The sequence below is a fragment of the Bos mutus genome, chromosome 17, assembly GCF_027580195.1.
Source record: "Bos mutus isolate GX-2022 chromosome 17, NWIPB_WYAK_1.1, whole genome shotgun sequence".
Lineage (NCBI taxonomy): Eukaryota > Metazoa > Chordata > Mammalia > Artiodactyla > Bovidae > Bos > Bos mutus.
The window spans coordinates 23,829,859-23,849,661 of record NC_091633.1 but is presented as its reverse complement, the minus strand read 5'-3'; the positions used below and the strand labels follow the sequence as shown (position 1 = coordinate 23,849,661).

General features: G+C 44.0%; 1 protein-coding gene across 1 annotated transcript in view; it reads right to left on the bottom strand.

The window, feature by feature from the left end:
* TMEM132C (transmembrane protein 132C) overlaps positions 1 to 19,803 on the bottom strand; it is a 452,942-nt gene that overhangs the window by 332,918 nt on the left and 100,221 nt on the right. The gene's annotated exons all lie outside the window — the stretch shown is intronic.

The following is a 19,803-nucleotide window of genomic DNA, read 5'->3' as shown; positions in this document are numbered from 1 at the left end:
CCACTCCCTCACTCCTAATGTTACCTTTAAAAACTTACTACAAGCCATCCAAGAGTTTAGATCTTCTGAGCATGAGTTGCCCGTTCTCCTTGCTTGGTGTCTGCAATAAACACTGTACTTCCCTCCATTGAAACCCAGTGTCAGTAGGTTGGCTTTGCTGTGCAACAGAAGAGCGGACCCATGTTTGATTTAGTAACAATTTAATTCACACCCCCATCTCATGAGACGGCCCCCAGGCAGCCTCACCCTTCAGACCTGCCTTCCATGCTTAGTGGAAGCAACTACTGGGTGCCAAGCATTGCTCTAGACACCAAGGTTATAACAGTGAACAAAACAACAAAAAATCTGCCTTTCTGGAGCTTCCTTTGTGTTGGGAGAACAGGATAATAAGCTAATAAATAAATACTACAGGTAGCAGTTAAGAATTTGATAAAGGCTATGGAGTATGATAAGGACTGTCAGAAGGACAGGAAGTTGGTATAATCTTGATAGGATGATCAGAGAAGATCTCACGGAGAAAAAGATCTGAAGGAAGGAGATTTCACAGATAAGGAAACTGAGGTCTGCTGAGATTAAGTTCCTGGGGTCATCCGAGGCAGGGCTGTGATAGCATGAGCACTTCGCAGGCTGGCTGACTTTCTATTCCTGCCTGTCGTGATACACCACACCAGTTCTCAGCACAGTGGACACTCTTGGTGTGTAAGTATGGAGCAGAGCTCTACTCTGACCCCATTAGACTATACTGCCCTTTGTAGGTTGTACAGTGGGTTGAATGGTAGCCCCCCCCCCAAAATATGTCCACTTCCAAACCCCATACCTTGTGATCATGACTTTATTGCCTTAGAAAAGGGGTCTTTGCAGGTGGGATCTAGTTAAGGGTTTTGTGACAAGACCATCTGGATTTAGGGTAGACTCTCATTTTTTTTTTTTTTTTTTACAAATTTTAGATATTTAATAAAAAGTTTTATGGAAATATTCAGATACCATAAAAATTAGTCCCTTTTAAATTATATGATTCAGTGTTTTGTACTATATTTACAGAGTTGTGCAGTCATCAATATTATTTTTAGAACATTTTTATCACCCCAAAATGAAACTGCATATTCATGAACAATCACTCACCATTTCCCCATTCTCCTTGAGCCCTAGATAACCACTAATCCACACACTGTCTCTATAGATTACATTTCTAAATTCCTTTAACCCAATGATAATATCCTTTTAAGAGACAGAAGAGAAGACGCAGAGATAGGAGGGACAAGAAGACAGAGGCAGAGATGGGAGTGGTATGGTCACAAGTCAAGGAATGCCAGAAGCTACCAGAAGTTGGATGGGGCAAGAAGGATCCTCTCCTAGAGTTTCCAGAGAAAAGAGGGTTTAGATTTCTGGCCTCCAGAACAGTAAGAGAATAACTGTCTGTGGTTTTAACCCACCCAGTTTATGGTCATTCGTTAGAGGAGTCTTCCAAAACTCACATAGGTTGTAAAAAGCCTCATAAAGAAAAACCAGTTGAAACCACTCTAACTGTGTGAGCTGGCTGATCAAAGCAGATAAGAGTCAGACACAGAGGCTGTTGCTCAGCTAGTCCGTATAAACATCACCCAGGAAATCCATCTCTTTTTCTCCCCACCACCTAGCCTTCAACCCACATCTTCCCTTTCCTCAACCATCAAGATCCTGACCCCGTATGAAGATAGGGTACATGCATAGCATGTGATACGCAGCTCCAAGGAGCAACACAGCCCAGCAGCTCTCACATTTCCCATGGTCCAGAGCAGATGGAAATGGAGTCACTGTGTCTCATGCACTGGTCCTCATCCTACTCGCGAATCTGGAGAAATCAGCATCTCTATGACAACTCCTTTCACCAGCAGCGATGACTTAGGGAGAGAGATGCCTTAATAACATCAGATAGCGCTTTGATGAGGGCATCCTTGAAACTGTGTTCTTCTGTCAAAAATTGAGTGACATGAAGTATATTTGTTTTATGAAATCTTGATCTTGTCACTGGGTAACAAAGGTGTAAATAAACAGATGTACCTAATGCTTTTTTCTAAGATTTTTTTATGTGGACCATTTTTTAAGTCTTTTGAATCTGTTAAAATATTGCCTCTGTTTTATATTAGCTCCTCGATCAGACATCAAACCTACATGCCCTGCACTGGAAGGCAAAGTCTTGACCACTGAACTGCCAGGGAAGTGCTTACATAATGCTTTTTTATTTTAAAAATTCTGTTGTCTTTTCAAATCTCCAAGGTTTTTTTTTTGTTTTGTTTTTGTTTTTTTGTTTTTAATGGGTATAGTAACAACTCTAAAAGCCTGGTTAAACAGCTTAGATTCCTGGATCCATGCTGAAGGCATTCATGCCTTGCAAGTCCAGCTGGATCTCACATAGGCACAGATAACTCATCCATGGAAATGATGCGGGCAGAGGGGAAATCTGAGTCATAAAGTTGGAGACATTAGGACTCAGAGTTGCCCTCACACCTCAAAGTGCCAGCTCGAGAGAAGGAACAATGCTATTCTCGAAAGAAAATCAAGATTCCAGAGATACGTTGATTAAAATCTACACTACGACTATTTAGGAACCTGAATTGTTCAATCTAAGTGAGGAGCTGGCAAGTGGAATACAGAACATTGGTTTGCAAACATTTGGGGGTGTGCCCACCATTTGACAGGCTTCCCAGGTGGCACTAATGGTAAAGAACCCACCTGCCAATACAGGTAGACTTAAGAGACACAGGTTCTATCCCTGGGTTGGGAAGATCCCCTAGAGGAGGGGATGGCAACCCACTCCAATATTCTTGCCTGGAAAATTCCATGGACAGAGGAGCCTGGCGGGCTGCAGTCCATAGGGTTGCAAAGAGTTGGACAGAACTGAAGCAACTTAGCACGTACACATGCCCACCATTTGAAAATGTGAAACATTTTCATTCTGAATGGGACATGCACACACACACACATGCATAAATTCATCTAAGCAAAATGAAATTTTCATAAAGTCAGTGTTAAATGCTTCCTATGCTACTCCAATATATTCCGTTACATTTGGTTCCCTTTCATCCCATGCTATTCTAATCCCTTTATTCAAAATTACCCACTAAAATGATCTCACCTCCTTCTAAAGGGTCATCACTTACAATTTGAAAAAGACCAGTCAATCGTGCAATGGCATCCTATCTTACATGGTACATAGACTTTATAGTTAGCTTGTAAGGCAAAAACACACAGTCAAATATATCCTTGGAGAAAGTCTCAGGAAAGCATCATGGCAGAGAATAATACAAAATTTCTTAGTTTAATGAATGCAGTAGTTTCTCCCTTGAGCTTCAGAGAAATAGATGTTTCTAAGTTGAATGCCTTAGAGTGGTCAGCAGGTTTGGGGATCATGTATCTTTATGCAGTAAACTCACATGACGAGAAACGCTGCAGGATTATTTAAAATGGATGACCAACCAGGACTTACTATAGAGCACAGGGAACTCTGTTCAATGTTATGTGGCAGCCTAGATGGGAGGGGAGTTTGGGGGAAAATGGATATATGTATATGTATGGCAGAGTCCCTTTGCTGTTCATTGATAATTAGCTATATGCCAATATAAAATAAAAAGATTTTAGAAAACGCAGCTGAACAGAGAATGATGGGAGTAGGAGAGACTGGCATTTCGTGCCCACCTCAGGGCATGTGTCCATGAGCACAGCAGCCAAGGGAATCACCCTTTTCCTAGGTTCCTGTTGTCAATATGAAATGACACTAAGCTTTTATAAGTTATGTTTTCTCATCTGTGAAATAAGCATTCATTCAACCTACCAGGTTTTTGGAATGCCTCCTATCGTCAAAGCACGGTTTAGCTTTAAAATTCCCAATAGCCTCTAAATCACATCACAATTTGATCAATCGTAAGTTGAGTCACATACTGACACACAACTCTTGAGACTCCCGAAATCTGAGTGGTTTATCTCATGCTTCAAGTTCATGAGCTTTTCATTCCTTCAATTCTTTAAGTCCATGACCCTTATTTTCTCTTTTATAGTAGCAAATTTCACATGATTCTTTGATATTTGAAGGTGATACTGAACCAAACAAAGGCTTTTTCCCTCTTAAGACTTTGAGGGACAAGATGGTTGCATTAGGGAAATGCAAATCGAAATCACACTGAGGTACCACCTCACACCAGTCACAATGGCCATCATCAAAAAGTCTACAAGGAACAAAAGCTGGAGAGGGTGTGGAGAAAGGGGAACCCTCCTACATTGTTGGTGGGAATGGAAATTGGGGCAGGCACTGTGGAGAACAGTATGGAGGTGCCTCAGAAAACTAAAAATAGTCACCATGATTCTGCAACCCCACTCCTGGGTATATACCCAGAAAAGACAAAAACTGGTATTCAAATAGATACATGCACCCCAATGTTCATAGCAGCTTACAATAAGATATGGAAGCAATCTAAATATCCATCAAGAGATGAATGGATAAAGAAGATTCAGTGTGTGTGTGTGTGTTTATGTATGCATGCATAATGGAATATTATTCAGCCATAAAAAGAATGAAATATTGCCATTTGCAGCTATGTGGATGGACCTACAGATTATCACACTGATTGAAATAAGTCAAAGAGAAAAAAACAAATATTATATAATACCACTTATATTGGAATCTAAAAAATAATACAAATGAATATACTTACAAAACAGAAAAAAGACAGACATAGAAGAAAAACTTACAGTTGTCAAAGAAGAAAGGAGGGTGGCGAGGTATAAATTAGGAATACAGATTAACAGATAAAGATCCCTATATAAAAAATTGATATAACAATAAGGATTTACTGTATAATGCAGGAAACAATACTCAATATCTTGTTATATCCTATAATGGAAAATAATCTGCAAAAATAATATACATAGCTGAATTGCTTTGCTGTACACCTGAAACACAATACTGTAAAACAACAATACTTTTTTTTAAAAAAAAGAGCTTGAATGAATAATCAAAAGAATTTTATTGTGAGACAAGTAGAAAAGTTTCAGAGTATTATCCCACCATCCCAGAACATGTTCTATCAGCAGTTTCAAAATTTAGACCCCGAGACCTTCATAAATCAGAGGAAGAAAAATAATCTCTCCGATGCACCTGGTTACTTGGAGTCCGGGAAATAATTAGGGCAGGCTCTCACAGTATTTCTTTGGTTTGCTTCCTTCTAAAAATCCTTAACTTATGATTTCAAACATTCTCTTAGTGATTACAGTTTGCTGATGATTAACAGCTGCAAAGTCATCACTATCTTCTTAAGCCTGCTCCAAAGGAAAAGGCAGAAAGCAGAACAAACCCGCAGCAACTGCTCCCCCCTTAAAAGCCCAAAGCTCCCCGCTGCACTTGGAATAAAATCCAAACTTCTTCTTGCGGCCTCCGAGGTCCAACATGGTCTGGCCTTTGCCTAGTACTCCAAACTCACCCTCCAAATCTTCCCCTTGCTCCCTGCACTCCAGACCTAGTGGTCACCATTTTTTCCCAGACACACCATTCTCATTCATGTCTCAATCCACCTTTGCATCCATCACCTTTTCTTGGAACATCACACACACACACACACACACACACACACACTTGTACACACACACACGTTCATTTGAATGCCTTGTTCCCACACTTTGTTTGGATCTACGTTCATTGTTCATCTCCTGAAGAAGCACAGAAGGTTGAATTATGTCTCCTGAAAAGATACGTCCAAGTCTTAAGTCTTGGTTCTGTGAAGTCGACCTTATCTGGAAGCAGGATCTTTGTAGATATAATTAGTTCATGATCTCAACATGAAATCATCCTTGAGGTAGGGTAAACTCTAAATCCAAAGACTGGATTCTGTATCAGAGGATGGAAAGAGATTTTTGAAACACATAGACACAGGGGAGAAACAGAGAGGAGAGGGCCAGGGTGAAGAAAGGGTCAGAGATGGGAGTGATGTGGACACAAGCCAAGGACCACTGGTAACTGCCAGAAACTGGGAGCCAGGCCTGGAAAGAATGTTTTCACAGTCTCTAGAAGGAACCAACCCTGCCAACACCTTGATTTCAGATTCTTGGTCTCCAGACATTTCTTGTGCTTTAAGACATCAGGTAATTGGCTATGGTGGGCCCAGGAGATGTACCTGGGGAGATTTCTCTTAAATTACCAACTGGACACTATACTCATCTCCCTCAGTCAAACTCCATTCCACCTAGAGATTTTCAGTCAGGGAAATTCTGTTCCCCAGAGGACATCGGCCAGATCTGAAGGCATTTTTAGTTGGAGTGATGGGGGGGATGATTCTTGCATCCAGTTGGCAGAGGCCAGGAATTCTGCTCATCATCTCACCATGCACAGAACAGAATCAAGAATCTGTTCAACAAAGAATCAAATAGCCAAAGGTCAACAGTGCCAAGGCGGAGAAACCCTGTTCTAATCCCTTACAGTCCTTTATTTTTTGTATCCTTATCTCTGTATGATGGGTATTGTGTGGTTTTTCATTTATTGGTTTACTCCACCTTTTCAGACAGAAGATAAGCTCCAAGACAGCAGGGACTGTGCATTGCTTCACAAGACATTCCAAGGGCCTAAAACAGCACTTGGCATAAAGGTGCTCAGGAGATATTGGACGAATGAATGACAGCCCATGAGCATCAAATAGCCCATCATGAAAATTCAAATTGTAAATGCTGGTTGTTCTTCCCACACCCACCTGTGAACCCTTCACTGTGGTGAACAATTAGATTCACTTTTGTAGGTATATCCTAGGGCCCAAATCTGAGGGACATCACCAGCAAAACCCAAGGAGCAACAAAATCCAAATCCTGGGAGTTCTTCTTGACCCTTCTCTTTCCCTCATCACATTAATTAGCAGGTTTTGAAAGTTTATTTCCTACTATGTCACTGTGGTGTTGGAGAAGATTCTTGAGAGTCCCTTGGATAGCAAGGAGATCAAACCAGTCAATCCTAAAGGAAATCAACCCTGATATTCATTGGAAGGACTGATGCTGAAGCTGAAGCTCCAATACTTTGGTCATCTGATGTGAAGGGCTGACTCATCAGAAAAGTCCTGATGCTGGGAAATACTGAAGGGAGAGAAGGGGACAACAGAGGATGAGATGGTTGGATGGCATCACCGACTCAATGGACACAAGTTCAAGCAGTCTCCAGGAGACAGTGAAGGACAAAGAAGCCTGGTGTGCTATAGTCCATGGGGTCACAAAGAGCTGGACACAACTGAGCGACTGAACAACAACTTATGTCACACGCCAGTTTAAGAGTGTCCCAGTTTGAGTTCTATCATCTTTCATATGGAGCATAACAATAGTGTTCCTTTGATTCTAAACCTCTCCTTTATCACCACCATCATCACCGTCACCACCAGCACCAGCACCATCATCATCATGACCACGTGTTAAGGTTTACTATGTGCCAGTCATCATTCTTTGACCTCCACCTGAATTAACTCATTAAGCCTCACTACAATCCTAAGGATGTAGACTCTCTTATGTTTCCCTTTTGAGATGGGAAAAATAAAGCACAGCGAGGGCAGGTGAGAGAGGCAAGATTTCAAGCTAGGAATCTGGGCTCCAGAGCCTGTGTTCCTACCAGCTCTATACTTTAAATCCAACCACTTGCCCTGTTGCTCCAGGAATAGAATCTAAAAGCTCAAAGCAGAGCACCCAAGGCCACCCATGACCTCGTCCCCAGGTACGTTTCTAGTCTTCTCCCTGCCTCCCATATGATATATCAACACAAAATTGCTGGAGCTTCTTTTAACACCATGGACCGTCTTAAACTCCCCTTTCTTGGCTCATGCCTCCACCTGCTGAACCTCTCTATCTCCCCTCCCTATTCCCAAGTGATTTCACTTTGCCTTTAAGATAAACTCAGTCATCAATAACTTTTGATCTTCCTTGATCCCCTAGCAGGTCAGGTGCTCACCTCCCTGCTCTGTGGTACTCGGTACATATCTCTAGCCTAAGCACAGGAGATGGACACCATCTACCCAGGAATTGGTTGCATTCAGCACCTTCCCTTAGGCACACACTGCTCGCTCACTACCCAATATTCACTTCCTCCTTCTTCCTTGGCACCTAAATCTGACTGTGTTGAACTCAGCAGTGTGGTGATAATTGGTCTGTCAATCCCCAGTCCCATTTCCCTCAAATAGTTTCTCTATTCCCCAAGCCTACTTTGAACGGAGAGGTGATCTAATTCTGGTCAATTATAATTAAGGACATATGTATTTATGGGGAAGGCTTTTCATTTCTTGATAAGGAAGGACAGGGAGGACTGACCCCATTCTTCTTCCTTTCTTCACTGAGGATGGGATGCCTGATGGTACAGAGATAACTATTTGATCCTGAGAGAGGAAGCCAAAAATCCAAGGAAAGCCAACCAGAAAGATAGAAAGATACTGGGTTTCTGAAGATATCTTTGAGCCACTGCACCACTCACGCCTAGGAATTCTCCCCATGTCCCTGCCAGAGTTCTTGTTATTAAAGATAACTATGGGTTTTGTGGCTTAACATTCTATTATTTGCAGCCAAAAGCATTCCTGACTAATACTGTTAGTGTTGACTGGATGGTACTTAGCACAAAGCACCTAGTCTTTGAACCTGAATCTGACCCTGTGTTCTCCATGGATGATGTCATATTGCCTCCTTCAAGACTACTTTTAGCAAATTGCATGATGAAGAGGCTCAAGAGAGAAATTTAGCAGCTGGTTGACTTTGTAAACTTACAGACATCTTGTTTTAGAAACTAAGCACATTTTTTTTGAAGTAGAAATTTCATTTAATCAAAACATTTCTGTGGGGGCTCTGGGATGTTAAGGTGGATATAAGGTATAAACACAGATTGAAGGGGGATTGTCTCCCCTAGATTCATCACTCATGAATGGCCTCGTGAATATTACATCATTATTATAGTTGTCTAAATAACACTAACATTGTGTAAATTATTATTACTAGGTATAAACATTACAAATTTCTACTAAGCATATTTCTTTAAAAAAATTTTTTAGAACTCTTTTTTCCACTTGCTATGAAATTTTTTTTTCATATTTTTTTGGCCATGCTGCATGGGGGGGGATCTTAGTTCCCCTAACCAGAGAGCAAACCTGCACCCCTGCAGTAGAAGAACAGGGAAGTCCCAAAACTAAGCATATTTCTTAATTTCGGTCACTCTAAACCTAGAATTCACCAACCTTTGGTAATTGTGCCCAAGTCTTCATGTTAAGCATTGTGTTTACTAAGCTTTTAGTTTCAGCTTCCTTCCCAGCCCACATTTTCTCTTTGCTTCATTTTTCTTATTTTAAATTGACTTCATTTTCCTGTGTTGTCAGCATCTCTGTAAGTTTTCCTTTTTGAACAGGACACGATATAAGAAATTAATAAGCAGGCATTTAAAAAATGTATTGTGCAAAGAAGTAGTTAACACATCACCCACTTAACTAGGAGTAATTAATTTATACATCCTATCTGGCTTTTTGTCACCAGCAAACTCAACCTTTCTCTTTTATACTCATTTATTTCATCTTGAGATCTCTCTCCTCTCTGTCTGTCTCTGTCTCTCTATCTTTCTTTTTCCTTCTGGAGTAAAACTTATAATTTAGATGTGGAATTCAAGATCATTCCAGTTACATGAAACAGAAAACAACAAAGAAATGCACACATGCATATACACATACTTTTTCAGTTGAGGGGCTTTTATTGCCTCTGAGCAATAGAAATTCCAGTAACAGAGACTCAGTAATGCCTAGATCCTGGTGCCCATGTGACCTCACCGGACTCAGTCTCTCTCTCGCTTTCAACCTCATTTTTCCATCTCTCTTGCTCATCTCAGACAGGACCACCCTTCAGCACAGCAAGAGGGCTGCTAGCTATCAATAAAGAAAAGTAGATTAGAGATTGCCTGGGGCTGGGAGTAGAATTTTGGATTAACCCCAAAGGGATATGAGCAATCTTACTGGGATGATGGAAATGTCTTAAAACTGGAGTTACAGTGATGTTGCACAATTCAGTAAAGTTACTGAAAATCACTGAAGTCAAAGTGTTAGTCGCTCAGTCGTATCCGACTCTTTGTGACCCCATGGACTGTAGTCTGACAGGCTTCTCTGTCCGTGGGATTTTCCAGGCAATAATACTGCAGTGGGTTGCCATTCTCTTCTCCAGGGGATCTTCCTGACCCAGGGATCGAACCCAGGCCTCCTGCATTGCAGGCAAATTCTTTACCGCCTGAGCCATCAGAGAAGCCCAAAATCACTGAATTGTATACTTATAAGTGGAAATTTTAGATCATGTAAATTACTCTTCAATTACACACTACTATGTATAAATAGATAAGGAAAGAGAACCTACTCAATTCTCTGTGGTCAACTACACGGAAGGAAATCCAAAAGAGAAGGGATATATGTATAGCTGCTTCATTATGCTGTACAGCAGAAACTAACACAACATTCCAAAGCAACTATAAGCCAATAAAAAAAAAAATTTTTTAAGGCTGTTTAAATGAAAAAAAAAAAAAGATCACAGCTTTTGGAAGCTCACATTCCATCATTTCTGCAATCCCAGTGGAAGGACCATGCTTCTTCCTCAACAGAATTATTAAAAACCCAGGATGAGTCTCTTTGGCTCTGACTGGTCTAATCCGTGTTACACGCCCACCTCTGGACCAGTCACTTTGGCTGAGGGGATGAATGCTTTGATAGGACAGCTCTGGATCACATGCCTTCCCTGGAGCCAGCTCGCAGGTCTGGCAGCACTTGAGTTACATTGACAGAAAGTTAGAGAGGGGACAGTTCCCCAGGGAAAATCCAAGTGCTGCTACCAGAAAAGTGGAAATAGATCTTCATTAGGCAAAGCATCAATATCCACACACCAACACACCTTCTGCCCACACAAGGATGCAACCCTTCACTCATGGCATCCTCTTCACTTAAATTCCATCCTGCCCACAGCACGGCGAGGCTCCTGAGCATTGTGGCCATGGATTACTCTGAAGCCAAAATTCACAGATTGCAGTTCTCAGCTTCACCACTTCTATCTGCACGAAGACAATAGAACACTGGTCTCAATGGGTTACTGTGGGAATGGAAACAGCTGTCCGCAGAGTCCTCAGAACAATGCCTGAGGCAGAAGAAGTGCTTTTTGGAGTGTTTGCTATGATTCCGGGGTTGTGCAGGAGAGCTGGAACTCTATGAATAAATATGAAATGGTTTGTTAGTTTTAGGAGCTGTGTTGTAAATGCCTGGTCTAGTCATCCCCCTTCTCACTCCTGAGGACTTGCCCCCAAAGTGTATCATATAGATCCCTACACCTGCTGGCTCAGAGGAAGGCAGTGATGGGATGGGAGATGTGGAAAGAGTGCGAAGTCAGGATGCCTTTCCACTTTGCACATCCTCCTGTTTTTGATGCTGTTTTTTTTTTTTTCCTGGCTGCACTGTGTGGCTTATGAGATTTTAGTTCCCCAAGCAGAGATGGAACCCAGGCCCCGGGCAGTGAAATCGCTGAGTCCTAACCACTGGACCACCAGGGGATTGCCTGATGTGCCTCTCCTGGTGGCTGCTTCCTTCTTTGTTTACATCTCCCTCCTGCTAGGCTCCTCCTCCCTAGCTCTCAACATCACGCAGGGATACACAGCTTCCTTCTGCTGTGGACCCCTGGGCACCTAAAAGTAGCTTATCTGTTCCCTTGACCCCACCCAGAATACAATCAGTTGAAAGACAGAGAAAGGTAGAAAATGGATGGTAGAGAATGGGCCAGATTGGGGGTGGCTAGACCAGACATTTACAGCTGCTGCTGCTGCTGCTAAGTCGCTTTAGTCGTGTCTGACTCTGTGCAACCCTATGGACTGCAGCCTACCAGGCTCCCCCGTCCCTGGGATTTTCCAGGAAAGAGTACTGGAGTGGGTTGCCATTGTCTTCTCCAGGCATTTACAGCACAGCTCCTAAAACTAACAAACCATTTCATAGTCCCTTCATGAAAGAGACTTCATTTGCGGAACTTCCCTTGTGGTCCAGGGACTAAGACCCCGAGCTCTCAGTGCAGGGTACCTTGGCTCCCTGGTCAGGGAACTAGGTCCCATATGCTGCAACTAAAGATCCACATGCCGCGACTAAGACCCAGGGCAGTCGAATAAATAAGTATCTTTAAAAATGCTTCATTTGCACCACACCGGAAAGATCTAGTTCTCTCTGGGATGCTGTCCAGGCTTCCCTGGTGGCTCAGATGGTAAAGAATCGCCTGCAATGCGGGAGACCTGGGTTCGATCTCTGGGTTGGGAAGATCTGCTGGAGGAGGACATGGCAACCCACTCCAGTATTCTTGCCTTGAGAATCCCCTTGGGCAGAGGAGCCTGGCGGGCTACAGTTCATGGGGTTGCTAAGAGTCGGACACGACTGAGCAACTAAGCACAGCACAACGGGATGCTTTCTACTACAGGAATACTCCCTCATCATGCCTATGCCATGTTTAAAGCATCTTAATAGTCCAACTCATCCATTTACTGTTGCCCGAAAGAAACCATTTCAGAACCAGGGAATGAGGTGGTCATCATGCACAGGCCAGATTACTGATGCCGGAAAGTGGGATCCCCCTGCACTCCTAGGGTTCTGGCTCCAGTGGGAGGCTTGGTGGCCTGGGCATCTGCCAGTTTAAGCCAGAGCCCCTAGGAGGGCAATGGCGATAGTAGATGTGAGTTCTGGGCAGGGGAAAATTAGCGAGGAAAGGAAAGACTTTCAGACTTTCCTGGTGGTTCAGTGGTTAAGAATCCGCTTGCATTGTCCACAATGCAGAGGACACAGGTTTGATCCCTGGCCCAGGAAGATTCCACACGCCTGGGGCAACTAAGCCCCTGTGCCACAACTACTGAAGCCCATGGGCCTAGAGCCTGTGTTCTGCAACAAGAGAAGCCCATACACCAAAATGAGAGAAAGCCAGAGAACAGCAGTGAAAACCCAGCACAGCTAAAAATAAATACATAATTTTTAAAAAATAAAAAAGGAAAAACTTTCACAAAATGTAAACTCAACCAAAAAAAAAAAAAAGAACATAGAGCACAACTCTGTATTTTAAATCTATACCACTCATGTTTGAGGTGGAGTGTTAGCCAGAAAACCCCAGAAATGTGTGAGCGGCTCCACCATGATGCATATACTAATTCAGGATCAGGTATGGGTGTCCCCACAACAGGAACAAGTAAGAAGCAATGTATGTTCACCAAGGACCGAAGCACTGGAGAGTCAAGACATCCCCAAGAAGCATGGCTTCAAAACCCAGGCCACTTCACCCTCAGGACAGGATGAGACACCACCCCTGAACGAGAAACAGGTCAGTCCCAAGACCTGGACTTGGAGACAATAAGCACGACCTGGGTGATCACTGCCTATCCAGGTGAGAATCCTGGGGCCCTTCATTCAAACGAAGGGTGATACAGACAGGTCACTAAGTTGTGTCCGACTCTTTGCAACCCATGGACTACATGTAGACTGCCAGGCTCCTCTGTCCCTGGGATTCTCCAGGCAAGAATACAGGGAGTGGGTATTTGTTCCCTTCTCCAGGGGATCTTCCCAACCCAGGGATCGAACCCAGGCCTCGTGCATTGCAGGCGGATTCTTTTTGTCTGAGCCAATCAAACCAAAACCCAAGCTGTAAATGCCTCAAGGTGTGTGTGTGTGTGTGCTTAGTTGCTCAGTCATGCCCAACTCTTTGTGACCCCCATGGACTGTAGCCCACCAGACTCTTCTGTCTATGGGGATTCTCCAGGCAAGAATATTGGAGTGGGTTGCCATGCCCTCCTCCAGAGAATCTTCCCAACCCAGGGACTGAACCCAGGTCTCCCACATTGCAGGTGAATTCTTTACTGACTGAGCCACCAGGGAAGCCCAAGAATACAGGAGTGGGTTGCCTATCTCTTCTCTAGGGGATCTTCCCAACCCAGGAATCTAACTGGGGTCTCCTGCATTGCAGGTGGATTCTTTACCAGCTGAGCTACCAGGGAAGCCACAGACAGGTCACAGTACGGGGCAATCACTGCACCACACACCTGATGGATGATCGTCGGCAGCACCCCATTCAGTATCCCTGTAACTCTGCCCCGTGAATGCTGCCACCGTCCCATCTCATGTGGGAGAAAACCGAGGCTCCCGACCCAGATGTCACCTGCCCAGCATTACGGAGTCAGGCTCTGCAGACCTGAGATTTCATCCCACACTTCCTTGTTCTCAGCTATAAAAGGGGAACTAGGACAGAACTTCCTGGGGGCTGTTCTGAGTTTCAGTAAGGTCATCTCTGCAAAGTGTTTAATATAGCGTCTGACTTTTCTTTTTTTGACTACCCCTGTGGGATTGCAGTTAGTGTCCTGACCTGGAATTGAACTTGGACCCTCGGCAGTGAGCGCACAGAGTCTTAATCACTGGACCTCCAGGGAACTCCTGCATCTGACATTTTAAAAAGGACTCAATAGTTACATATTTTCTATAGTAGCACAGGGAACTATATTCAATATCTTGTAATTAGCTATAATAGAAAATAATCAAAAATACGTGTGTGTATATATATGTATGTAAAACCAAATCACTTTGCAGTATACCTGAAACTAATACAACATTGTAAACCAACCATCTGCTGTTTGTTTATTTACTAAGTCATTTAGCTGCTAACTCTTTGCGACCCCATGGGCTGTAGCCCACCAGGCTCCTCCGTCCACAGAATTTCCCAGGCAAGAATACTGGAGTGGGTTGCCATTTCCTTCTCTACATGTCAATTTTTAAAAGAAGGACTTTGTGCTCCGCAACAAGAGAAGCCACCACCATGATAAGCCTGCACACCGCAACGAGAGCGCAGTCCCCACTTCATACACAGCAACGCCAAAAATAAATAAATAGTTTTTTTCAAAATAAAGAAGTACATTAAAAAGGGGGGTTAATTGCCAATCACCGTCGTGACCATCCTCATTTCATTTTCACCTTCATTACCATTAAAATTGCCCAGTACATAAAACCAACTACCAACCACCTACTCATGCCACCCAGCCCCCCTCAGGAGACTGCAATGCCCCCATGGAGCCTCAGGGAACACACTTTACTGATACGTACCTCTCCAAAGTCATCCCTCGATACCCAAGATACAGCAAGCTTTCAACAGTCTGGGGGAAGGTCAAAGCCTGTCTTTCTTCCTTATGTTGTCTGTCTTCTTAACTTGGTGCACTGACTTTGAAAAAGGGCACCCAGACCCTCAGTCTTTCTAGCTGCAGAATGGGCTCACAGTATCTGCTTTGAGTGTGCAATACTAAACAGTGACTTAAAAATGACAGGCAGTAAATATGCCTTGTATCTCACAGGATCATTCTGTGGGAGCAAAGTACTTTCCAACCAATGGACTGAGGGTTCTCTTCTAAAGCTAGAGGTGAAACTCCCTCCCCAAGCATACCCATTCAATCTTCATGCCTTCCTGCCCACCCTAAAACAAGGGCAAGCATAATCATGACATTTGTGGAGTGACAACTATGTGTTAGGGACCGGGCACATGGGAGAATAATTCATTCTTTCATCAAGCTCATAGGGTCCTGTTACTGTCATTGCTGTGTTACTAGTGGGGAAGTGGAGACATGGAGAGTTTAAGGAAGTCATCAGTCTAAGATTAAACATCTGGTGGTTAGTTATCAGAGATAGACTGGAATTCAGACATTATCTGACTCCTGGGACAGCAGTCTTACCCACTAGTCAACCTGGATTCTAGTGAGGCTCCCTGGTCTCCAAAGCAGATAACACTGGTTCAGGCTGTATAGCCAAGCAGGGGGCTGCCATGTGCCATTGTGCAGGTTGTAGACTGCACAAGGGCTCCTGGCCAGGAGAGCACTGATGGGTGTTGAATGCTGCTCTAAGCTTCATGTGCTTCTGGCCGGAGGCTGGGTCTTCATGGAAGAAGGGCTATTTTCTCCTTCTTATGTGCGGAATAAGCAGATTTTTCTAATTTACACCAAGTCGCCAGGTACAAAGCAAAGGTTCTGGTTACATCCTGGTGATATTACGTCCTTCACCTCTCAAGTACAATGGAAGCGTGTTTGGCATTGCTTAGACCAGTGCCTCAACTATAGGGCAAAACAGTGTAAACTTTCTAGTTGTCACTGAAAAAGTCAAAAGAAACTGGTGAAATTAATTAGTTTTTTAAGTCTTAGACACATTACCAGAGGCAAAACAGATAGCCAATGCGAAGCTGCTGTGTCACACAGGATGCAGTTCTGAAGGCAAAAATTGCTATTGGAAGAGGCTGCCAGTCACTGCATAAAATAAATTTATATTAAAAGAAGAAGGATTCAAGAGTAACAAAATAGATAAGTAATCAATTACATAAGTTAAATGGGGGAGAGGTAAGGGAAAGCTCTTAGAGCCCCCAAAAGAGTGACAAAAGTAAAAGATAGGAAGGTATTCGTTAGGAAAAAAAACAACAGCAGTGTTTGGCAACCACCACAGTGATAACTGGGCTTCCCTGCTAGCTCAGTTGGCAAAGAATTCGATGCAGGAGACCCCACTTCGATTCCTGGATTGGGAAGACACCCTGGGGAAGGGAAAGGCTACCCATTCCAGTATTCTGGCCTGGAGAATTCCACGGACTGTATAGTCCACGGGGTCGCAAAGAGTTAGACACGACTGAGCAACTTTCACAGTAATAATTGGGTTTCCCTGGTGGCTCAGATGGTAAAGTGTCTGTCTGCAAGGCAGACACAGGTTCAAACCCTGGGTTGGGAAGACCCCCTGGAGAGGGAAATGGCAGCCCACTCCAGTATTCTTGCCTGGAAAATCCCAAGGACGGCAGAGCCTGGTAGGCTACTGTCTATGGGGTCGCAACTGTCTTCTACTCTTTAGACGTAACAAGTTTGTGAAGTCACAGGAAGACCAAGAAACTCTTCTAGATTAAAGGAGATTGAAGAACCGTAACAACCAAAGGCAACACATCATCTGAGACCTGTTTACATTTTTTTAATTGACGTATAGTTGATTTACAACATCACGTTAGTTCCAGGTGTACAGAAAAGTGATTCCATATGTGTATATATATATACTTTGATTATATACTTTTCATATTTACATTTCATATATGTACTTTTTCATATTCTTTTCCATTATAGGTTATTACAAGATACTGAATATAGTTTCCTGTGCTATATAGTAGATTCTTGTTTATTTCATATGTAGTAGTGTGTATCTATTACATATGAAATAAACAACAAGAACCTACTGTATAAGGCAGTGGCACCCCACTCCAGTACTCTTGCCTGGAAAATCCCATGGATGGAGGAGCCTGGCAGGCTGCAGTCCATGGGGTCGCGAAGAGTCGGACACAACTGAACGACTTCGCTTTCACTTTTCACTTTCATGCATTGGAGAAGGAAATGGCAACCCACTCCAGTGTTCTTGCCTGGAGAATCCCAGGGACGGGGGAGCCTGGTGGGCTGCCATCTATGGGGTCGCACAGAGTCGGACACGACTGAAGCGACTTAGCAGCAGCAACAGCAGCAGTGTGTATCTGTTAACGACTTTCTTTTGCTATAAAATCCATTGTTGAGACAATTGGAGGAATCTGAATAAGGTCTGTAGACTGAGCATAATATTATGTCAATGTTAAGTTCTTGATTTTCATTAGACTATGGTGATGTAAGAGACAGTCTTTGCTTTCAGGAAATTTCAGGATAAAAGGGTGCTGTGTCTTCAAAATCCTCTCAAATGGTTTAGAAAGAAAGTATGTATGTATATATTACAGATATTTTATATATATACATATTTTACACACATGGGAAGATGGATAAAGCAAATGTGATAAAAATGTTAACACTTGGACATTTGGAGAGGAAGAATCTGGGGGAAGGCTGTACCAGATTCTTTGTGCTATTCTTACAACTCTTCTATAAATCTGGAATTATGTCAGAATAAAAAGTATTTTAACAAACAGAGGATGCAGACAAATGTCCAGGCAGGATGCACTGAGGAGCTGCACAGAGCAGTGGCGTGGAGAAAAAAAGGATGCAAGAGAAATCAAAGAGGCTGGATCCACAGGACTCTGTGACCCACGGGAGGGGCAGGAGGCGGGGGGAGGCTCCCAGGTTTCTGGGTTGGCTCACGGGTGATGTCATTATCCAAGGACAAGAACAGTATCTTCAGAGAATCTGGACCGTGCTGGGGAGGTCAGTGACCCAAGGCGGGGCGTGTCCCATGGGACTGTATTAATTCAAGAATTAGCTCCACTTTCCAACCCTTTGGGTCAGGGAGCCGGGGGGTGGGGAGGGATGTGCCATCTCGATGAAGCTGCCTAGAAACAACCCACCAGAAAAGCTAGTTGTCTTCCCTACAGGTGGGTATTTGTACACCATAAGCTCATATATTATCTGGAGGAAACTCTCCTCAATGACAGTGCTCCAAGAACGGACACACCTTTGGAGACCACTGCTCCTGCAACAGACAAATGTTCTGTAATTGGCCAGTCACTTTAGGTGGGCAACTCCCCTGCCCCCTCCGCTCTTTAAGCCCCATCACAGAGGCTGCCTTTCTTTACAGTCCAGAGGCATTTATTTCTCCTTCTTCAGGCCTTTACCTATCATCATTCCCCTCTACTCCCAGCTCCAATGTCACCTGTGCAAAAAACCTTTCTTTGGCGACGCTGTTCAAGAAGCTTTAAACCCACGGTTCTTTGCAGGTCCTCTCCGTCAGGTCCCCTGTTCCACTGCTTAGGCTTCTGACTTCACCATGGTTATGTGCGTACTCACTTATCTTCTGTCCCTGTCCACAGGGCCTCTGTCCTTGTTACTCTGGGCTGGTGTCCTGTTCTGTAACGTGGCACTCCAACACATCACAGGTGCTCAATCAGTGCGGCTTACGAACAAGTCTGGGAAGTGTCACAGGACACTTCTAGGGCAGTCCCCAAATTTCATGAGGTAGGACTCTGAGACTATTTCTGAGGATCTGAGCACTCTGAGATCTGTCTCTCATGCTGCCTGGTGGAGGCTGGAATGCATTTCCATCACACAAGCTTAAACTTCATGAATGGGAGGGAGACAAGGGCTACTTCTATATCCTCCTTACTGAGAGGTCAGACAGCCACGGGGGAATCCAGGAAACCATCCAGAATCTCTGTGATCTGGGGACAGAGACACCCTATGCACCTAAGAAGTTGGAATGTCATTAAGGGTGACTGCGTGTCCTAGTGACAGACTGGTGTCCTTTTTAAAAACCTGTTCCCACAGGACCGGCAAAGGGAAGTAACCAAGCATGCATTGTGCACTTGGCCAGGTCGAGAAAATGCTTGATAACAGTTTGCATCAAACAGCCTCACTGCATCAAAGGCTGGCACCCTGGGAGGTTGATGGCTGGAATATCCCCGGGGAAAGTAAAGAGGATCAGATCACAGCACCCCCTGCGTCCCGGACTCTGGGAGGGAGGGGGGCGGCCCCTCACCCTCATCAGCACACGTCTTGTCTCTGCGAGCCCCCAAAAGGGAAGCGATTCACATCCTCTTCCCAAACGCCATCTCGGCAACAAAGCGGGCAATGTGTTTCATCTCGGCCCGCGGATCCAGCTGAGTTTACAGCAGTGGGTGGCTTTCAAACCTAACATTTGATCAAAATGAAAAAGTGGCCCTTCCTTTCAGCCGGTGACAAGCCTGCACGTATAAATCACAGCCCTTCCCGGGGAGGACTCCTCAGCGTACAATCAACGGGGCAGCCTGGCCACCTCCGTCCCCATCTGGACAAAGGGGGCTGGGGCTTTTCCAGGGGCCCCCGGGAGCTTTTAAAGGCCCCTTGTA